This window comes from Lissotriton vulgaris, chromosome 4_1, assembly GCF_964263255.1.
Source record: "Lissotriton vulgaris chromosome 4_1, aLisVul1.2, whole genome shotgun sequence".
Classification (NCBI taxonomy): Eukaryota; Metazoa; Chordata; class Amphibia; order Caudata; family Salamandridae; genus Lissotriton; species Lissotriton vulgaris.
Genome location: NC_141691.1, coordinates 2,078,575,916 through 2,078,598,134, shown reverse-complemented (window position 1 = coordinate 2,078,598,134; position 22,219 = coordinate 2,078,575,916). Strand labels below are relative to the sequence as shown.

The window sequence follows — 22,219 nt, the reverse complement described above, 5'->3', positions numbered from 1 at the left end:
ATGTACGGACCTTGTTGTATTCCAACCTGTAAGAGGAGCTTTACTCAGAGGGTGTTGGTCTCACGTTCAACTGATCTTTAGAAGGCAACACTTTGTCAGTCAGATCTCTGATTTATTTATTTATTTTGTTTATAAAGTTTTATAAAGGGCGAACAAGACCCCGAAGGATATCAGAGCGCTTTACAAAGGAAGTAGGGCAGGACATAAATTAAATAACGACATCCAGTAAGAATACACTAGAAGAGTAATAGCATAATTAGATACCAACATATTTACTAAGGCGCATAGATTAACTCAGCACTCTTCTCAGTTACTGTTAAACAATAATTGATCATTAAAAACTCTCAAATATATGGCACAAGTGTTTCAAATAGTTGTTACTAACAAATGCAGGAATATCCAACACTATTTTTGACAGTTTTTTAATTGATCAATCATTTTTTAGGTAAAAACGTGCTTGTAGCCAACGAATTTCATTCAACTAGAACTTCTTCAGGGCTACCGATAAACATATTAAAAAATATAATCATATTTTAAACTCAAACTTAAAATATATATATATATATATAATCATATTACATATCTAATCACCGTTTAAAAACTTCCTGTATAACATTTAAAAACAATGTATGCATTTAGATCTAATGTATCCAATACTTTTACAACTCTACGTTGCCCAAGAAATATCCGAACATCCTCATGTGTCCAAGATGAATGACTTATTTACTGAGCTGGATTATTCTCTGTTCTGTTATTTCACACATTGCATTTCATCCTGAGATTCGTGCCTTTTAAATGACTGACTGTCATATCCAGAGCGGAGCACCAGACTCCTAAGGGGGTGAGCGCCTCTGAATATAGCGCGTTATATTACGTAAGTAGCGCTTTAGATCTGAGAGCAGCAGAGAGCGCTACAGCAGAGGTGAAGCGGGGGCAGCCCCCTTCCCTAGTGATGAAAGGGAAGGAGGATGTGGGAGGGATGGATCACGAGGCAGGGAGATACCAAGGGCCAGGCAGGGGGGTGAGAATCCCTCGTGCACAGTAGGGGGGGGCTCAGGGACCGGTGGCGCCCCCGGGCGGGTCCGTCAGGTCTGGAGGGGGGGTCTGTGAGTGAGGGTCTGTCCTGGCTCACCCCTCCTCGTCTGTTAGTGCGCTGGCCCAGCCCCCCCCCCCCCTTAGGTGGAATGGTCTGCTCCGGAGCCGCAGCAGTTTACCAGGGCCCAGGACGCTGCGCACGGAGACTGCTGAGGCTGGAGGAGCTGGGGAGCTGACAGTGGCTGACACCCCGACAGAGGAACACAGCCGTGGACTGGGAGACCCTCAGCGAGGTGGGCGAGCACCCCTGAGGAGCACTGACCCCCCCCCCCTCCCGAGGAGGACAGACCCCCCGAGGAGCACAGACACCCCCGAGGAGGACAGACCCCCCCGAGGATCACAGACACCCCCGAGGAGGACAGACCCCCCCCTCCCGAGGAGGACAGACCCCCCGAGAAGCACAGACACCCCCGAGGTGGACAGACCCCCCCCTCCAAGAGGATAACCCCCGCTCCCCCCCTCGAGGAGGACAGACCCCCCCCCCTCCCGAGGAGGACAGACCCCCCGAGGAGCACAGACACCCCCGAGGAGGACAGACCCCCCCCTCCCGAGGAGGACAGACCCCCCGAGGAGCACAGACACCCCCGAGGTGGACAGACCCCCCCCCCAAGAGGACAACCCCCGCTCCCCCCCACGAGGAGGACAGACCCCTCCCTCTCCGAGGACAGCCCCCCCCAGGAGGCGTACAGACCCCCCCCCCTCCCCCCGAGGACAGACACCCCCCGAGGAGGACAGACCCCCCCTCCCCCAGGAGGAGCACAGACACCCCCCGAGGAGGACCGACCAACCCCCCGGCCCTGCGGATCAAACGGGTACCCCCTGGAAGAGTGGGACCCCACCCCCCGGAGGAGTACAGACTTCTGAGGACCACCACCGAGGATCGGGGTGCCCCACCCCTGGGCTCACAGACCACCCCCAGGTAAGTGGGGCTCCAGGGGCTACGAATAGAGCGGGGGTGGGGGTCCCCAATGTCGTCCTGGTTCCCCTCCCTACTCCACCCCTAGACATCGAGTCCCCCTTAGCATCACGTGCTCACCTTGAGCACCCACAGAATCAACTAGGTCCCCTGATTTGGTTCCCAAGATGCATGTGGTGGAAAAAGAGAGGTAGCCCCATAATGTACCTGAGTGGACCATTTATCCGATACCCCCACCCCCACCAATCACTGATGCCAAAAGGACTCTTGGCTGTGAAAACATTAACCATGAAACTGCACTCTTCACCCAAAAATTCTGCAAGCGCAGGCGCCGTGGGGAAATGCAACAATTCCCAGAGTGGAAACAACAGTGGGGTGAAAACCAGGACTGGGTGAAGGAGACTGCCATGCCATACGCCTGCCTGGGGTACCTCCAGCCTGCCCCCTCTGGGTTCCATGCATCCCCACACCAGGCATTGCCCCCTGTAAGGCTCTCAAATGAAGGTGGCACACATCACTAGAGACTTCCATGGCATGCAGCTGGCGGGAGTACCTCCTGCCTGACCCCATTCCATGCTTTCCGATTATGCACTAATCATTGCCTCCTGTAAGGCCCTCCTGGCCCCCTCTGTCAGCAGAAGGTACTGGGTGAAGGTGGCACACATCACAGGAGACTGCCATGCGAAGCCTTTAAATTAATTTTTTCGACTGGCCAGGGAATTTTTTTACTTTTTGTACATACACTCACGTATATAGGTCCCTACACTCCCTATCACTTACCACTGTCCTCACCAATCACATAGCCTATCGTCAAGAACTAAGTGCTCCCGCGCACCTCGTTGGTTGTAGCACGCCCGCCCCGTAGAGGGACGGGAAGACCCCAATGATGGGAGAATGACACTATGGGATTCATAGTGTGTGAGGGGTATTTTTAAAAACACACAGTGCCTTTTTTTGCCAACCGCAGAGAGGCATTCCTTCACTTTTAGACATTAGGTCCTCACTTTTTAAAAAAAATATTCACTCTTACACATTGATAGAATCCTTTTGTTTGCATACCATATCTAGGAGGGTGATTCTATCATTACCTCTGCACTTCCTCAAGTGTTTTTGTAGACTTGGTAGATCCCCCACTAAGGAGAGCACACCGAATTTGATACAGCACTGGCCAACCAGTCAAAGTAGACTGTGACGGTGGTCACATAAAAACTTTACTGTATATCGTGTGTGCTTAAAGTGTGCCCTGTATTATTAAAAACCTCATTTCTTAAAGCAGGGGCGATGGCTGGTCGCGAGGCTCCCATTTTATGTTTATTTGCTGTTTCTTTTCTATTGATTTGTCAGATAATAACATTTCTAACAATTGCTGAAAAATGCTTGTGTCTGTAGCCTTGATATGGTCTTCTGAAGCTTATTCCAGGGTTAGATAACAGAAGGTTACTTGAAGTTTACACAGTTGTTCGAATATAATGTGCTAAATGCTTTTCTTATTCAGGGATTTTAGTTTCATGTTTGTTTTTGTCCCACATAAAGTATTTTATTGAATTTTTATGATTATAGGAATTTGTATGGGTATACTTTTTATGTACACGTGCATTTAATGTTTTTGTATGTATTATGAAGGGCTATTTTGTGATGATTTGTATTAGTCAGACAAATGTACGTACTTACCTAAAACATAGACACATTTAATTTCCTTCCTATGTACCAAGTGATCCCATGTCGGAGTGTGACGCATTGAAACAACCCTAGCTTATTGATGTTACAGGGTTTCAGTGTCCAGTGCTGCTGGTGAATAAGCTAGGGTTGACAAAGTGTTACACATCACAAGTAGCCGTTATCAGCAATAAACATTAAATGTAGGAGGCGGACTAGGCTGTCCCCCCCTCACCCCGCCACCAAGAAAGTGGCCTGTGCTATGGCCTGTGGGTGGATAAAAACTCGAGACATCCACTGGACACCCTGTGTCTGAAGGCAGGCCACCTATGCTATCCTATTCAGTAGCCAGGGCCAGGCTCGACCGCCGGCACCAGGCCTGCCCCCTGGCACGGCACCAGGCCTGCCCCCTGGCACGGCACCTTGCCTGACCCCCTGGCACGGCACCTTGCCTGACCCCCTGGCACGGCACCGGGCCGGACCCCCGGCACGGCACCGGGCCGGACCCCCGGCACGGCACCGGGCCGGACCCCCGGCAAGGCACTGGGCCGGACCCCCGGCAAGGCACCGGGCCGCCGGACCCCCGGCAAGGCACCCGGCCGCCGGACCCCCGGCAACACCCCCAGCCAGACCCCAGCACGTCATCAGGCCAGACCGCCCCTGCACAAGGCCAGACTCCAGCACGTCACCAGGCCAGACTCCAGCACGTCACCAGGTGCGACCCCCGGCACGGCACCAGGCCAGCCCCCGGCAGGGCACCAGGCCAGACACCTGCACCGCACCAGACCAGTCTCCTGCACCGCACCAATCCAGAATCCTCCTGTACCAGGCCAGACCCCTGCTTGCATGCAGTCGCACAACTAGACCTTGCGTACTTGGTGCTCAAGAAGCAGCCAGGCACATGAGGGACACGCTTACTGTGTAGTAAAGGCATCTTATAATCACTAAGTAAACACTTCCCCTGTGTGGATTGCTGAGTATAAAGTACTCCTGCCAGCTGTCGGAAGGTGTTGGATTTCTGAAGGAAAAAAATAGCTTTTGTGAGCGTACAAAGGCACGTGTTGGTTCCGCCTCCACGAGCTGTTGCCTCGTGCACGGGATCCCTTCCACGCACCAGCACAAGCCCCGCACTGGGTCAGTCGAGGGAGTGTGTGCCACCCCTCCTTTCCCATCCCTCCTGTCCCATCATGCACCTGGGCATCTGAGTGTGCTGTAATCCCTCCAAAGCAAGGTTGTGTAAAAAGTAATATATGTCAATAGCTTCCACACGAACCACTTATCACCAGTCATAATCATGGTATCGGTGTCATATCGGATGTATGCGTGGGCTGAACAATTGGGCCTTTTTAAAGTTTCTTGATATTCACGAACTATTCATTATTTTAATTATCAGTTATGTTATGCGCTCCAGGGTAGCCCAGCCGATTGAGTTTGTTGTTTTTTTCATAGTTTTGCACAGAATTGGGGCCTTGTGCTTTTAGTTCCTGATTGGTTGAAAGCAATAGCTAAAAATATTTGACTTTTTTTTCATTTACATTGTCACGTAGCGCTGTAGCTGATGGCTTGGATTCAGCTGGGCGCCCGGTGGAGTCGGGATAGCATCGCCTTACTCCTTTATTCCCCGAGGGCTGGGTCTGCCCCACAGAGCCGTCCATACAGGGGGAAGGAGGCGGGGCTTCTATGAGCCCTGAGCTCTGACGTGTGCTGTCCGTCTGTACTGCAGGAGCTGACCAGCAGCTTCTGGCGGGCCCTGCACGGTGCACACTGCAGGCCCACATGCACAGGGAAGATTACATAAGAGGTTTCCATAGCAACGCAAGGTACTGCCCACCGTCTCCAGCCTGTCCATGGGGTCCTGGTGCACAGACTGTACAGCCTGAAGTCGCCTGCGTGATGACGTGGACCTGTGTGATAACTGCCCGCTGGTACACATCTGTATGATGGTGTACTGGGGGGGTGCGGTGCGGTGCGGGGGTGGGGGGAGGGGGAGAGAGTGGGGGAAGCTACAGCCTCCTTAAACCCTGTATTCCCTTAGTGTACCTGGAGACAGCCTGCTCGGGCTCGGCATTCCCTTTGTGTACCTGGGAGACAGCCTGCTTGAGCCCTGTATTCCCTTAGTGTACCTGGGAGACAGCCTGCTCGGGCCCTGTATTCCCTTAGTGTACCCGAGGCCAGCCTTCCTGGGCCCTGTATTCCCTTAGTTTACCTGGAGACAGCCCACTTGGCCCCTGTATTCTCTTAGTGTACCTGGCGACGGCCTCCTTGGGCCCTGTATTCCTTTAGTGTACCTGGTGACAGCCTCCTTGGGCCCTGTATTCCCTTGGTGTATATGGGAGACAGCCTGCTTGAGCCCTGTATTCCCTTAGTGTACCTGGGAACAGCCTCCTTGGGCTCTGTATTCCCTTTGTGTACCTGGGGGACTGTCTGCTTGGGCCCTGTATTCTCTTAGTGTACCTGGCGACAGCCTGCTTGAGCCCCGTATTCCCTTAGTGTACCTGGGAACAGCCTCCTTGGGCCCTGTATTCCCTTAGTGTACCTGGGGTACAGCCTCCTTGAGCCCTGTATTCCCTAAGTGTACCTAGGGTACAGCCTCCTTGACCCCTGTATTCCCTTAGTGTACCTGGGGTACAGCTCCTTGGGCCCTGTATTCCCTTAGTGTACCTGGAGACAGCCTCCTTGGGCCCTGTATTCTGAAAGAGTACCTGGGAGACAGCCTGCTTGTGCCCTGTATTCCCTTATTGTACCTGGGAGACAGCCTGCTTGAGCCCTGTATTCCCTTAGTGTACCTGGGAGACAGCCTGCTTGAGCCCTGTATTCCCTTAGTGTACCTGGGAGACAGCCTGCTTGAGCCCTGTATTCCCTTAGTGTACCTGGGAGACAGCCTGCTTGAGCCCTGTATTCCCTTAGTGTACCTGGGGTACAGCCTCCTTGGGCCCTGTATTCCCTTAGTGTACCTGGAGACAGCCTCCTTGGGCCCTGTATTCTGAAAGAGTACCTGGGAGACAGCCTGCTTGTGCCCTGTATTCCCTTATTGTACCTGGGAGACAGCCTGCTCGAGCCCTGTATTCCCTTAGTGTACCTGGGAGACAGCCTGCTTGAGCCCTGTATTCCCTTAGTGTACCTGGGAGACAGCCTGCTTGAGCCCTGTATTCCCTTAGTGTACCTGGGAGACAGCCTGCTTGAGCCCTGTATTCCCTTAGTGTACCTGGGAGACAGCCTCCTTGGGCCCTCTATTCCCTTAGTGTACCTGGAGACAGCCTCCTTGGGCCCTGTATTCTGAAAGAGTACCTGGGAGACAGCCTGCTTGTGCCCTGTATTCCCTTATTGTACCTGGGAGACAGCCTGCTCGGGCTCTGTATTCCCTTAGTGTACCTGGGAGACAGCCTGCTTGAGCCCTGTATTCCCTTAGTGTACCGGAGAGACAGCGTGCTTGGGCCCTGTATTCCCTTAGTGTACCTGGGGTACAGCCTACCTGGACCCTGTATTCCCTTAGTGTACCTGGGGACAGCGTCCTTAACACCTTCAATGCTATGGGAATTCCCCTGCTGCGCTCGGTTTGGCCCATTTCCATTAGTTCATGCCGAGCTCAGCTCGTCATGAGTGTAGCAGCAGGCTACTGCATGACGAGCTGGGCTCGTCATGAGCGTGGAAGGAGTTAAGCCCTGTATTCCCTTAGTGTACCTGGGAGACAGTCTGATTGAGCCCTGCATTCCCTTAGTGTTCCTGTGGTACAGACTCCTTGGGCCCTTTAGTCCCTTAGTGTACCTGGGATACAGCCTCCTTGGGTCCCTGTATTCCTTTAGTGTACCTGGGGACAGCGTCCTTAAGCCCTGTATTCCCTTAGTGTAGCTGGGGTACAGCCTGCTTCGGCCCTGTATTCTGAAAGAGTACCTGGGAGACAGCTTCCTTGGGCCCAGCATTCCCTTAATGTACCTGGGGACAGCCTCCTTGGGCCCTGTATTCTGAAAGAGTACCTGGAAGACAGTCTGCTTGGGCCTTGTATTACCCTTAGGATACCTGGGGTACAGGCTCCTTGGGCCCTGAATTCCCTTAGTGTACCCGAGGACAGCCTCCTTGGGCCCTGTATTCCCTTATTGTACCTGAGGTATAGCATCCTTGGGCCCTGTATTCCCTTAGTGTACCTGGGGTACAGCATCCTTGGGCCCTCTATTCCCTTAGTGTACCTGGGGTACAGCCTCCTTGGGCCCTGTATTCCCTTTGTGTAACTGGGAGACAGCCTCCTTGGGCCCTGTATTCCCTTAGTGTACTTGGGGACGGCCTCTGTGGGCCCTGTATTCCCTTAGTGTACATGGGAGGCAGCCTGCTTGGGCCCTGTATTCCCTTAGTGTACATAGGAGGCAGCCTGCTTGGGCCCTGTATTCCCTTAGTGTACCTGGGGTACAGCCTCCTTGGGCCCTGTATTCCTTTAGTGTACCTGGGGTACAGCCTCCTTGGGCCCTGTATTCCTTTAGTGTACCTGGGAGACAGCCCGTTTGGGCCCTGCATTCCCTTAGTGTACCTGGGAGACAGCCTGCTTGGGCCCTGTTTTCCCTTAGTGTACACGGGAGACAGCCTGCTTGGGCCCTGTATTCCCTTAGTGTACATGGGAGACAGCCTGCTTGAGCCCTGTATTCTCTTAGTGTACCTGGGCACAGCCTCCTTGGGCCCTGTATTCCCTTAGTGTACCTGGGAGACAGCCCGTTTGGGCCCTGTATTCCCTTAGTGTACCTGGGAGACAGCCCGTTTGGGCCCTGCATTCCCTTAGTGTACCTGGGAGACAGCCCGTTTGGGCCCTGCATTCCCTTAGTGTACCTGGAGACAGCCTCTTTGGGCCCAGTATTACCTAAGTGTACCTGGGGGTACAGCCTCCTTGGGCCCTGTATTCCCTTAGTGTACCTGGAGACAGCCTGCTTGGGCCCTGTATTCCCTTAGTGTACCTGGAGACAGCCTCCTTAGGCCCTGAATTCCCTAGGTGTACCTGGGGTACAGCCTCCTTGGGCCCTGTATTCCCTTAGTGTGCCTGGGAGACAGCCTGCTCGGGCCCTGTATTCCCTTAGTGTACCTGGGAGACAGCCTGCTTGAGCCCTGCATTCCCTTAGTGTACCTGGGAGACAGCCTGCTTGAGCCCTGTATTCCCTTAGTGTAGCTGGGAGACAGCCTGCTTGAACCCTGTATTCCCTTAGTGTACATGGGAGACAGCCTGCTCGGGCCCTGTATTCCCTTAGTGTAGCTGGGAGACAGCCTGCTCGGGCTCTGTATTCCCTTAGTGTACCTGGGAGACAGCCTCCTTAAGCCCTGTATTCCCTTAGTGTACGTGGGAGACAGCCTGCTTGGGCCCTGTATTCCCTTAGTGTACATGGGAGACAGCCTGCTCGGGCCCTGTATTCCCTTAGTGTAGCTGGGAGACAGCCTGCTCGGGCTCTGTATTCCCTTAGTGTACCTGGGAGACAGCCTCCTTAAGCCCTGTATTCCCTTAGTGTACGTGGGAGACAGCCTGCTTGGGCCCTGTATTCCCTTAGTGTAACTGGGAGACAGCCTGCTTGGGCCCTGTATTCCCTTAGTGTACCTGGGGACAGCCTCCTTGGGCCCTGTATTCCCTTAGTGTACCTGGGAGACAGCCTGCTTTGGCCCTGTATTCCCTTAGTGTACCTGGGAGACAGCCTGCTTGGGCCCTGTATTCCCTTAGTGTACCTGGGAGACAGCCTGCTCGGGCCCTGTATTCCCTTGGTGTACCTGGGGTACAGCCTGCTCGGGCCCTGTATTCCCTTAGTGTACCTGGGGTACAGCCTCCTTGGGCCCTGTATTCCCTTAGTGTACCTGAGAGACAGCGTGCTTGGGCCCTGTGTTCCCTTAGTGTACCTGGGGTACAGCCTACCTGGACCCTGTATTCCCTTAGTGTACCTGGAGGCAGCCTCCTTGGGCCCTGTATTATGAAAGAGTACCTGGGAGACAGCCTGCTTATGACCTGTATTCTGTAAGAGTACCTGGGAGACAGCGTGCTTGAGCCCTGTATTCCCTTAGTGTACCTGGGGACAGCCTGCTTGTGCCCTGTATTCCCTTATTGTACCTGGGGACAGCCTGCTCGGGCCCTGTATTCCCTTAGTGTTCCTGTGGTACAGACTCCTTGGGCCCTGTAGTCCCTTAGTGTACCTGGGATACAGCCTCCTTGGGTCCCTGTATTCCTTTAGTGTACCTGGGGTACAGCATCCTTGGGCCCTGTATTCCCTTAGTGTACCTGGGGTACAGCCTGCTTCGACCCTGTATTCTGAAAGAGTACCTGGGAGACAGCTTCCTTGGGCCCAGCATTCCCTTAATGTACCTGGGAAAAGCCTCCTTGGGCCCTGTAATCTGAAAGAGTACCTGGAAGACAGTCTGCTTGGGCCTTGTATTACCCTTAGGATACCTGGGGTACAGCCTCCTTGGGCCCTGAATTACCTTAGTGTACCCGAGGACAGCCTCCTAGGGCCCTGTATTCCATTAGTGTTACTGGGACAGCCCGTTTGGACCCTGTATTCCCTTATTGTACCTGAGATATAGCATCCTTGGGCCCTGTATTCCCTTATTGTACCTGAGATATAGCATCCTTGGGCCCTGTATTCCCTTAGTGTACCTGGGGTACAGCCTCCTTGGGCCCTGAATTCCCTTAGTGTACCTGGGAGGCAGCCTGCGTGTGCCCTGTTTCCTGAAAGAGTACCTGGGAGACAGCCTCCTTGGGCCCTGTATTCCCTTAGTGTACATGGGAGGCAGCCTGCTTGGGCCCTGTATTCCTTTAGTGTACCTGGAGGCAGCCTTCTCCGGCCCTGTATTCCCTTAGTGTACCTGGAGACAGCCTCCTTGGGCCCTGAATTCCCTTAGTGTACTTGGGGACGGCCTCCGTGGGCCCTGTATTCCCTTAGTGTACATGGGAGGCAGCCTGCTTGGGCCCTGTATTCCCTTGGTGTACCTAGAGACAGTCTGCTTGTGCCCTGTATTACCTTAGTGTACCTGGAGACAGCCTCCTTGGGCCCTGAATTCCCTTAGTGTACCTGGGAGACAGCCTGCTCGGGCCCTGTATTCCCTTTGTGTACCCGGGGGACTGTCTGCTTGGGCCCTGTATTCTCTTAGTGTACCTGGCGACAGCCTCATTGGGCCCTGTATTCCTTTAGTGTACCTGGGAGACAGCCTGCTTGGTACCTGTTTTCCCTTAGTGTACATGGGAGACAGCCTGCTTGAGCCCTGTATTCTCTTAGTGTACATGGGAGACAGCCTGCTTGAGCCCTGTATTCTCTTAGTGTACCTGGGCACAGCCTCCTTGGGCCCTGTATTCCCTTAGTGCACCTGGGGACAGCCCGTTTGGGCCTTGTATTCCCTTATTGTACCTGGTGTTCAGCATCCTTGGGCTTAGTATTCTCTTCGTGTATCTGGAAGGCAGCCTCCTTGGGCCCTGTATTCTCTTCGTGTACCTGGGAGGCAGCCTCCTTGGGCCCTCTATTCCCTTAGTGTACCTGGGCTACAGCATCCTTGGGCCCTCTATTCCCTTAGTGTACCTGGGCTACAGCATCCTTGGGCCCTGTATTCCCTTAGTGTACCTGGGCTACAGCATCCTTGGGCCCTGTATTCCCTTAGTGTACCTGGGGTACAGCCTCCTTGGGCCCTGTATTTCCTTTGTGTAACTGGGAGACAGCCTCCTTGGGCCCTGCATTCACTTAGTGTACCTGGGAGACAGCCTGCTTGTGCCCAGTATCCTGAAAGAGTACCTGGGAGACAGCCTTCTCCGGCCCTGTATTCCCTTGGTGTACCTGGAGACAGCCTCCTTGGGCCCTGTATTCCCTTAGTGTACCTGGAGACAGCCTCCATGGGCCCTGTATTCCCTTAGTGTACATGGGAGGCAGCCTGCTTGGGCCCTGTATTCCCTTAGTGTACCTAAAGACAGCCTGCTTGGGCCCTGTATTCCCTTAGTGTACCTGGAGACAGCCTGCTTGAGCCCTGTATTTCCTTAGTGTACCCGGGTACAGCCTGCTTGGGCCCTGTATTCCCTTAGTGTACCCGAGGCCAGCCTTCCTGGGCCCTGTATTCCCTTAGTGTACCTGGGAGACAGTCTGCTTGGGCCCTGTTTTCCCTTAGTGTACCTGGTGGCAGCCTCCTTGGGCCCTGTATTATGAAAGAGTACCTGGGAGACAGCCTGCTTGGGCCCTGTATTCCCTTAGTGTACATGGGAGACAGCCTGCTTGAGCCCTGTATTCTCTTAGTGTACCTGGGCACAGCCTCCTTGGGCCCTGTATTCCCTTAGTGCACCTGGGGACAGCCCGCTTGGGCCCTGTATTCCCTTAGTGTACCTTGGGTACAGCCTCCTTGGGCCCTGTATTCTCTTAGTGTCCCTGGGAGACAGCCTCCTTGGGCCCTGTATTCCCTTAGTGTACATGGGGGGCACCCTGCTTGGGCCCTTTATTCCCTTAGTGTACCTGGAGACAGCCTGCTTGTGCCCTGTATTCCCTTAGTGTACCCGGGAGACAGCCTCCTTGGGCCCTGTATTCCCTTTGTGTACCTGGGGGACTGTCTGCTTGGGCCCTGTATTCTCTTAGTGTACCTGGCGACAGCCTCCTTGGGCCCTGTATTCCTTTAGTGTACCTGGTGACAGCCTCCTTGGGCCCTGTATTCCCTTGGTGTACCTGGGAGACAGCCTGCTTGGGCCCTGTATTCCCATAGTGTACTAGGAGTACAGCCTCCTTGGGTAGTTTTTTAGGTCTTGCCTGAGCCAGTGCATGCGCTGCTCTGAGAGACATTTAGTCACTGGGCCTTTAAAAGTGCTACCACACACTTTTGCTGGCCTAGCGCTTGCGGTTATGCGCGTGTGCACGCGCGCAGCCGCCAGACACGGCATAGCCCCAGCTTCCCCATCGCCATGACATCACCAGTCTCCTCTCCGCAGTGCGAGCAGTAGTCATGCCTGGAGCGTCTGCACGCAGTGTTGACTCGAGGTGTAGCCCGCCCCTTCCTGTCTACATGTTCTGCGCTGTGGAGCGGAGACACTCCCATGTTTGACAGCCTCTCCCCTAGAGCAGACAGGTGGTCCTGTGTCTGCGGCTCCCACAGAGCTGCAGCAGCCCCGAAGGAACCCCTTCACATAAACAGCGCATGCATTAACCAGCCGGATGATCCTTGCTCTGCCCAGTGCGCTGCTTTGCCAGGTTGAGACGACTTTTTCCATTCACTTTTTGTTTTTGCTGATCACTCCGTCCGTTGTGATCATAGCTGTTCTGCCAGGTTCCTTCAGGTGTGTATACGTTTTATAACTCGCTCCGGCAGAGGTGAGCCAATGCTAAACAGCGCTTCCCTATTGTTTGAGCATATTAATGCAAGTGTTCATTGAGAGTCTGCGGAACATCCAAGCCTGCAGACAGCTCAGCTTGAAAGGGACCTTGTGGCTGGCTGTGGGCAGGGTCTGCACCTGCAAAGGCTTTATAAATGTGACGTAATGTGGAAAATAGCGTGCCCTGGACTGGTATTCTCTCAACCTTAGTGACAAGCATTTTTTAAAAATAAGTTTGCGATGCACCCTTCAATTGAGTATTGGGCGGGCTAACCATATTCAAACAAACTAACCAGCAACTGATGTCCCAGATATCTGGGGAGGTCATTAAGAGGAGCCGTAGCGATTTGGCGAAAACAGTGCTTGTTGTGGAAAAATCCTCCAGAATCGACTGATTGAGAAACCTTGCACGCTTACAAAAAAAGAAAACCTTTTGGAATTAGACTGAACTTTGTAATTTGGACTTTTTACGTTCCGAGTAGCGAGGTTATGCAGGCATTAGTGCGTTTTGGCATTAACAAATCATTGTACGCATGTGTTTTTTTTGGAAGGTTTACGAATACTTGCGTTAGTAGATTACTTGACATATGAATAACAATCTCCATTGGTGCAATGAAAGCCAATGAGGGGCTCCATGGAGTTTAGAGACACTTGGGTTATATTTTCCCCTGGAAACAGAGAGCTTGCGCAGACTCCATTTACAAAGGACAGGCTGGACTGAGTAACAAGCATTGGCATAGCCAATAGGTCTCGCTTTTGGACCTTATACGTTTTTAGCCTTGCAACAGTTGATGTTGTTGCACCAAGGATATTGTGCTGCCTAACTTATAAGGTCCCAAAAGCGAGACCTATAGCCTATGCCAATTCTTGTTCCCTTTTTGTACCTGAGGTACAGCCTGTTTGGGCCTTTTATTCCCTTAGTGCTGGGGACCAGCCCTCTTGTGCTTAAGATTGGTGGCCATTTTACATTATGATCCCTTTTTAAACTTCGGTGCATTATTCTTTTGCAGCCTTCATGAAAGGGTTCTGAACAAATTGGAATTCGGTGATTCGCACACCTGATTGTTTCTTCGTGCAGGATGATCCGTGATTCAGACACCACACACACAATCAGTTAATTATCATTACTGAAGAACTATAATAGTGAATATTATTTTGCAAGTTTACTCCTTGTGGGAGAGCGACACGTACACTTAACAAACATTATTGAACTTGGAGTGAAGAACAACTGTTCAGCTATATTTACTTGGATTCTTTAGATTATTCAGTATCTTTGGATTCATAATGGCCAGCATTCAACAACTGGAGTGTTTTTTTGTTAAGTCGAACCTGGGGGTCCTCCATTTTAATGGGAGTTAGGGCTGGATTGGTTTGAAGCCTATGTAGAGGTTTTGAAGGAAGAAGAATGTTCATCGGAAAGGCAGTTATCTGTATTAAAACACTGATTTGGAGCCACAGAATTGGGCTAATTGAAGAATTTAGCACCATTAAAAAATTCTGGCACAAAAACATGTATCAAATGTGCTGTTTAACAATTGTATGAAACGTATGGAAGAAGAGCTAATGTTTAACCTCATGCGCGTGGGCTGTTTCCCCGCTGTGCGCTGAGTTTTTTAAAAAAACGCGTTACATGACGAGCTCAGCTCGTCATGAGCGTACGACAGGCGTAACTCCTGACGAGCTGAGCTCATAATGATCCTCGAAGGTGTTAAGAAAGATTCAGATTTTAATTAGATCTCAAAAAGAAGATGAAACAATTGATTAATTTCTGTCGGATTTGAGGGTTGACAGTTGCGTATAATTTCGAGCACGTCATATGATTAAGTTCTGAGACATCAGGTTTTAATGAAAACTACATTTAAAAAATACAGGAGAAGTTACGGACCAGAGGAGAAATAAGGTTCAATAAGTATAGGAGTCTCTGAGAAATGTATATAAGCTTTAAGGAAAGAGAATGAAAGTTCTGGTACATTTAACCCAGTAATAGTAAATACCAAGGATGGGAAGGACCCCGTGCAAAAATACTGAAGGAAAAAAATAGTAGAAGCTGTAAGGAGTTGTTCTGCTATAGATCCTGATCTAATGAACATTTAGCTAATACAAAACCGTATCCGGCTTTGGGCAAGGGATGTAGCATGTGAAACAAGAGTGGGCGTTTCAGCAGAGTTTGCGAGAGCACAGGTAGGAAAGTTAACTGCATAGCACAGGATGTTGTGGAGGAAGATTTGAGTATGTATGGAGTGGTGCTGAGTGTGCAGAATGAAATCCTAGATAGCGGGAAGGTACCAGTTAGATTAGAGTTCCAATTTAACTTTTGATGGTGTTCAGTTGAAGGCTTCGGATCCTTTATGAGTGTTACACCATAATGAGCAAGGATGCGTTTGACAAGTTGTTACCTGGAAGGGAAATCGGATGGAAGTCCAGGCAGTTATGTGGGACAAAGAATGCCCATGGTGGGTTTTGTGTGGCTAGATTTATAGTTTGATTCTTGAAGATGTCATGGCAAAGTATACCTTGCATATAAAGGTGAGATGGTTTTGGGTTGGCTCATGGCAGTGAAATGGAAATTGAATTAGATCCGTGGTTAAATCCACCAGTTTATGCTGTACACGAAACAAATGAAACTAACTTTGAGTATGAAATATGTAAAAGTGAATTTTCCAGTGTATTCAGTGAAACTTTGGGTCAGCTAAAAGATTTCAGGCACAAAATTGGTCTGCGCAACAATGTTATTCAGAAGAGACAAAAATCACAGAATATTCCTGTGAATTATAGGCATAAATTAAAAGAAATGCTTGTCAATTTATTTGATAAAGACATAATAGAATCAATTGAAAATTTGATTGGATTTCTCCAGTGGTGGTTTTGCTAAAGTCAAATGGTGATTTAAGATTGTGTGTGTGGGCTTGAGATTGTTTCAGGGATTCTGCTCAGGAACAGAACTATGCTTGGAACCATAGAACATTCACATTTAGGGACCATACTACCTCAGTACCTATGAGCCTGCGTCCGACAAGCTATCCTCATTTGCCCTCCTCCTTACCTTACCAGAGAAACAAGTAAGTTGGCACCCCATAACAGAACACTCTGGACCCTACCCAGGATCGCGGTAACAGGACGCACCCTTTCCCACGCTCACTCGTACTCGTCCACAATAAAATAAACAAAAGACACGAAGGAAGTTTAGAATGTTTATTCAAACTATTCTGTCCTAAAATGCAGTATTTGTGCCACAATTAGAAAACATATGCATACTATAAATACTGTTAGCATGGGCAATATGTTATGTTATGTTATGTTAAAATGGGACTTTTATAGCGCAACGGCTACTCCAAAGGAGTATCCCGGCGCTTTGAGCTCCAGACCATGGAAAAGAGCAAGAAACATAACAATAACAGAAAGGGGCCCAAAGGAGGGGAAAAATTATCCAGCAAACAACCAGGTTTTCAAGTCTTTCCTGAAAACAAGCAGATTTGAGGTGTTTCGCAGGGACAACGGTAACGAGTTCCATGGCTGAGGAGCGAGGAAGCTAAAAGACCGGCCGCCTAGCCGGTCTTTTAAGCCATATAATATAAAAAGGCCTGTCATATTAGACTGAATATCTTAACCCCCTCCCTTCTACTGAAGCTAAAGGATTATATCTGAAAGATCTCTGGGATTCGTGGCAGACCCTGCACCTTAGCATACACAGATGGATTTTCTACATCTCAGCTGACCTAACAATCTCGTCTCAGCGCCCTTGCTCATTGTGTGTTTTTTCAAGCTCTTGTGCTTAGCTATATAACAAAATGTGTGTGCTCAGCAACAGCAGCTGCGTTCTCGGTTTATGTCTGACCAGAGTGAATAACCAGGTGCATTGTTGTTTGACCTCGTCTAGTGTGTTTAGCCTAAATTCCAGGAAAAGAACAGAACTCAAAAACATATGCAGGTTCCGTGTGAATGTACAATATGACACCAAGCAAATATGTCTACATAGAAACGCGTGCCAAAAAAAATGCGGCCTACAGTGTGCACACTTAGACTAACATAGGGAAAACTGCTAGGGGCCATGCGGGAAATGCATGACAAGATGTTTGAATGATGCTATTTGGGTGGACACATTCCTCTACCAAATTTACAAGAGTTAATGTCCTCTGTTGGAGATGCTACCATTTTCTACAATAGATCTCACTAGCTCATACCATCAAATTGAACTGAAGGGCAACTTGTGGCATTTTACAGTATTTATAACTCCTGAAGGAGTATTAAAATATACAAGAATGCCTTTTAGCCTTGCTAGTGCTTCTGCAGTATTTCAAAGAGAAATGTAGAGAATTTGGCAAAATTAACAAGGTGCAGGACAAGGGGGGACGTGGCTAGCAGCCGATCATAGCGGCAGCTTAACACAGGAGCTCTGAGAGCGAGGCGACTTCCCCCGGCAATCCGGCATGTTAATCTGTCGCAAGAAACACTCCGAAGGGGCAAACCAGGTCTAGGACCGAGCAGTACCCAGCAGGGAAACTTTAAAGGCCGGTGGACACCGGGAACGGAAGAAACAATACACTGCGTGGTGCGGCCTGTGGAGGACGGCAAACCGCGGCCGATCCCTCAGCAGCGATCCGGGCGGAAGTGAAGAGGTAGCCGGGCCCTGGCGCCGGAAACGGACCCTGAAGTGGAGAACAAGAGGAACGCTGTTCGCGAAAAAAAGCCCAAGTAATATCGGTTGCAGACCTCTGACCATCGAAAAGACTCCACCCTAAACCCAAAAGTAAGTCACGCCTTGCTGAAGCCCACAAGAAAAGCAGGTAATGCAGTGGGGTGTGAAGAGGCCATCAATGGAACTGTAGTAGGCCTTATCGCGAATACGCAGCGACTTGGGGATTCCCCCCTCCCCCCTGACACACGTTAGGGGCTGTGAAAAGAATTTCAGCGGAAGACACTCTTTTGCAAACTGGTATTCGGCCCATAGTGCCTACCTGTCCCCTATCTCGCCCTGGCTGGTAACTAAACTCAAACGACCCAGAGATTGCGATCGAAGAAGAGGCAAGGCAGCTCGCAGGGAACTCCGAGAGACACGGTGGACACAAGGTGTAAGGGCGGGGGAGATCCGGACGAGCACAATATGGCGGGAAGAGGCCCTAAACATGGCTTAACACAGGCTAAACTCGACAAATTCGCCTATGGAATAACCCTCACCAGGCGGAACCTCGGAACTCTACGGGGGGGAAAACACAAGAAGGAGACGGGACCAAGAAAGCGACGCTGGAGGATGTAATGCGGGCCCTAGCACATGTACAGACGATGGTGGGCTCCACGGCCACAGAAGTCACCCTGATTAGAGCCGACCTCCAAAAAATGAGCGAGAGAGTGAAACAGGTGGAAGTGGTGACAAAATCTTTGGTGGAAGACGTTTCGGAGCTACAAGGGGCGATGGAGAAAATGGCGTCCGAAAACAGGGCCCTCGGAGACAAGATGGACGACCAGGAAGGGCGCTCTAGGAGGAACAACGTCCGAATATTGGGGGTTCCGGAATCAGAAGGAAAAGCGGCGATGGATCTCTACGTGGAAGACTTGATTAAGACACACCTGAATCCGAAGGGCCTCTCGCACTTTTTCTCTGTGGAGAGGGTCCACGGGGTGCCCGGTGGGAAGCCAAAACCCGGGGCTCCCCCGAGACCGATCCTGGCAAGACTTTTTTTTTTTATTTTTATTTTTTATTTTTGGAAAACCTTTATTGTACATTAGCAGATAACAAATACGGGCCTACAACCATCCGGCCGGCCTCGACATCATTGTAAAGCGTAATGGCAAACAATGCGGCAACTCGGTAACGTCATAAAGTGGAATGCAAGCATGTTAAGTTACACTGGAAATACATACATTACCGAGAAGAAGGAGAATGAAGGTTTAATTTTACAGTTTTCATTAAGCGTAATAAGTATCAAACGTTAGAAAGGATCAGAGTTCAATCGATCCGTCTGAATACTGACATGGGTGACGTCCTGCAAGGAAGAGCAAGCAATAACATAGAACCATAATGGCAGCACCAGGACCTAGCATAAGGAGCAATAACCACAGAGCATGTGACGTGCTAGAAGCCACCCATCCCAACTAGACACAGTCCATTGACCCAGAGAAAAAGGTGAAGAAAAGGAATCGGAGAAGAAGAGAAAAAATGTAAGGCCCATAGAAACTGAAACTGACCAAAAAAAAGATATCCCCCCACCCAACACGCATGCAGAGGCTACGGCCTACCCCCCCCCCTAGCAGTGTGTCTGTCGCCCACAAAAAGAATACCCGAAATAAAGAAGAAAAGAAAAGGAGGAAAAAAGATGTACCTGTGACGCGGGAGGAGGGCCAAACTATTGTGTCCAAAGACATGCAAACTGTATAACCGCGGCCACTCCACCACCGACCCCAAGTGAAAACAAACCCAACGTCTGGCTCTCCCGTCTACCAATCACAGTCCCGGCAAATCAGTCCACTAGTATAGAACAGAAAGGAAAGAAACGTCCTCAGCCCTGACCCCTTCGATCCATCGCGCCAGTAAGATATAGGGTCCAAGCAGCAGTCAGGCGCAGAGAAGGCAATCCCAGGAACCACCACGGAATAAGGCGCTTACCGACAATGTCCAACCAGACCAGTATCAGGCGCTCCACAAACTTGCAGAGAGAAGCAGTGCAATGCGACGATTCACCCATGGCGACCCATCGAGGCGTCAGCAGCATGTCCAGTCCACAATAGTTAGTGCCACCAGCAGCTCCCAAAGCAAGTCCAGAACATGGCGCCCATCGGCAACTTCCCAGCCGATAAGATATTGCAGAAGCCCCGTGGTGTTCCTCAGTCAGTACAGCCGGGGCCATAGAGGTCTCCAATTCCAATATCAACGGCGCCCTCATGGAGCTCCGACCAGGCAGTTCACCGCCGGCGGGTTCAGGGGTGGCGAAGCGCCACGCAGAAGGAAGCTGGCTCGGTCAGTCGGGAGCAGCTCAGGCACAATGGCATCTAGTCGGTTCCCCAGGTTAACGGCCTGAGCGCACATATCATCCCGCAAATCAGCCAGGGCTCCGAGAATGTCTCCAATGCACAGGGGCGGCTCAGGAGAAGAGAGCGTCGCTTCCCATTGCAGATGGGTCACACCGCTGCATGGCGATACTCGAGCCCCTCTGCCCAGATCCCTGTCCAGTGGCCCATCAATGCTCCGGCGCCCCGACATGCGCGACCAGATCGCAGAAACAGGGGAAGCACTGTCCATGTTGGCCGTACACTCTGTTGCAGGAAAGGGATGGCAGTCTCTAGGACACTCGGCAGAAGGACGGGTCCGCAATAACAAGCACGGAACGCTCGGCTCAAAATGGCCCCCAAGTGATCGGAGATTGAGATCCGATGAATGTATCCAGGGAAGAGATACAAAAGTATCGCCGGTGTCCGCGGTCTCAAAGTAGCGCGGAGTTGAAAGGAGAGCCAATGCCACAATGTCATTGGGAGCTCGGCTCCACAGCCGTCCGCCGCCAGCCAGCTCCGACCTGCCGCCCTCTGCCGCTGTTAACCCCGCCGGGGCCGGCCTCCCAGAAGAACAAAGACCTGGCTGCAGTTCCGATCGCCGGGAAGAAGACTGGGACGCCTCTCCACCATTACCGCGTGGAACACGACGGGGAGCACACCATCGGATGCAGCATCGCCTGCCGAGCCCGAAACCACTATAGAGGATCAGGAAAAGTTGCAGGATAGTTAGTGGTTCGGAGGAAACGCAGACGGACCAGCGGAGCCGAGGGTTTAGGCGGCCATCACGGTCGCAGGCTAGGCTCCTCCCCCTCCTGGCAAGACTTTTTAATTTTCGAGACCGAGATACCATTTTGCAGGCAGCGAGAATATCCCCAGCTATTCAGATACAGAACTCAACGGTAGCCTTCTTCCTGGACTACACAGCCGAGGTGGCCCGCCGGAGGAGGACCTTCCTGGACGTTAAAAGGGCGCTTCGAGCTAAGGAGGTGCCCTATTACATGTTGTTCCCGGCGCGTCTCAGAGTAGTGGCCGAGGACAAAGTATGGTTTTTTGAGACGCCGGAGGCGGCACAGGACTGGTTGGAGGGCTGGAGACCGGCGGGGCATCAACACCGGACAAGTAACAATGCTCAACGACACAGAGACAGTGGGCAAGAGGGATAACAAACATCCGGAAGAAGGGGATCGAATGGGTCACCAACGCCTGAACTCCAGGGAGCGGAAGGAGGCATAACTCCGTGATTTCTCGGTGTCGGCCACAACAAAGAAACATTAAGAAACTTTGAAAAAGGGACGTGCTTGGACACTGGCCTGGGGAGCTCGGAGGAGGGCAGGGTTGTCGCCTGCTCCAGAGGACACTCCACCCCAGCGCGCAAGTAATCTGTTGAAGGGATGTGTGAAGCACTCTGCTATGTTGGGAAGGCGGGTGGTTGATAGCCTGTTAAGCAGGGAGGGGGACGCAGGGGGGGGGTTGTTTGAGAGTTACTGAAGTTCCACGATTGAGGTCAATTTTGCAAAAGGACACAAAAATGGTTTACTCCACATCAGTGACGGGTACACCCCGAGATCCGAACTGCACTGTTAGAGGTGTAGGGGAAAATGCACGACGCTCAAGGACAGGCACCTGAGGAGGGGCTGAGAAGATCACAAGTGGCACCTCTCCGACTTATGTCCTGGAATGTGCGAGGGTTGGGAGATAAGATAAAGTTGGTGTTGAATGCAGTGAGAAGGCAGGGACCGGCCTTGGTACTCCTCCAAGAAACGTATCTCACGGGGCGGGGGGGGGGGCAACTAAAGCCCTCAATAGGAAAGGCTATAAAATGGCGGTACACTCAGTTTACCACAGGTTCTAGGGGCATGGGCATACTGGTGAAAAAGTCAGCGCCATTCATCACATTGAGCACCAAGATAGACACACAGGGATGTTTTGCAGCACTCCAAGGACAGTGGGAGGGGAGTCTGATGAACATGGTATCAGTATATGTCCCCCCAGCACTACAACGGTCATGCTACCAGCACTGGGTGAATTCCTGCTAAACTTGCCCGTGGGAGACATACTGATTGGAGGGGATTTTAACGCAGCAGTAGATTCACAAGTGGATAGATTCCCGGCGATGCCCCAAGTGGGGGGCACTTCACGTATTCAGAGATTTTTAACCGCAATGGGACTCATAGATATTTGGCGCTATACCCACCCCGCAGCGCGACAATATACTTACCACTCCACAGTTCATAAAAGTTTGTCGCGTATCGATTATTTTTTTGCGTTGGGTGATGGTG

General features: G+C 51.3%; 1 protein-coding gene across 1 annotated transcript in view; it reads left to right on the top strand.

Annotated features, from left to right (window-relative positions):
* Positions 1-1,199: 1,199 nt before the first annotated feature.
* The window catches only part of GRINA (glutamate ionotropic receptor NMDA type subunit associated protein 1), a 225,988-nt gene continuing 204,968 nt past the window's right edge, over positions 1,200-22,219 (top strand). The window contains exon 1 of the mRNA XM_086966531.1: positions 1,200-2,014. The gene's annotated coding sequence lies outside the window, so the exon portion shown is untranslated. The remainder of the gene's footprint in view (positions 2,015-22,219) is intronic.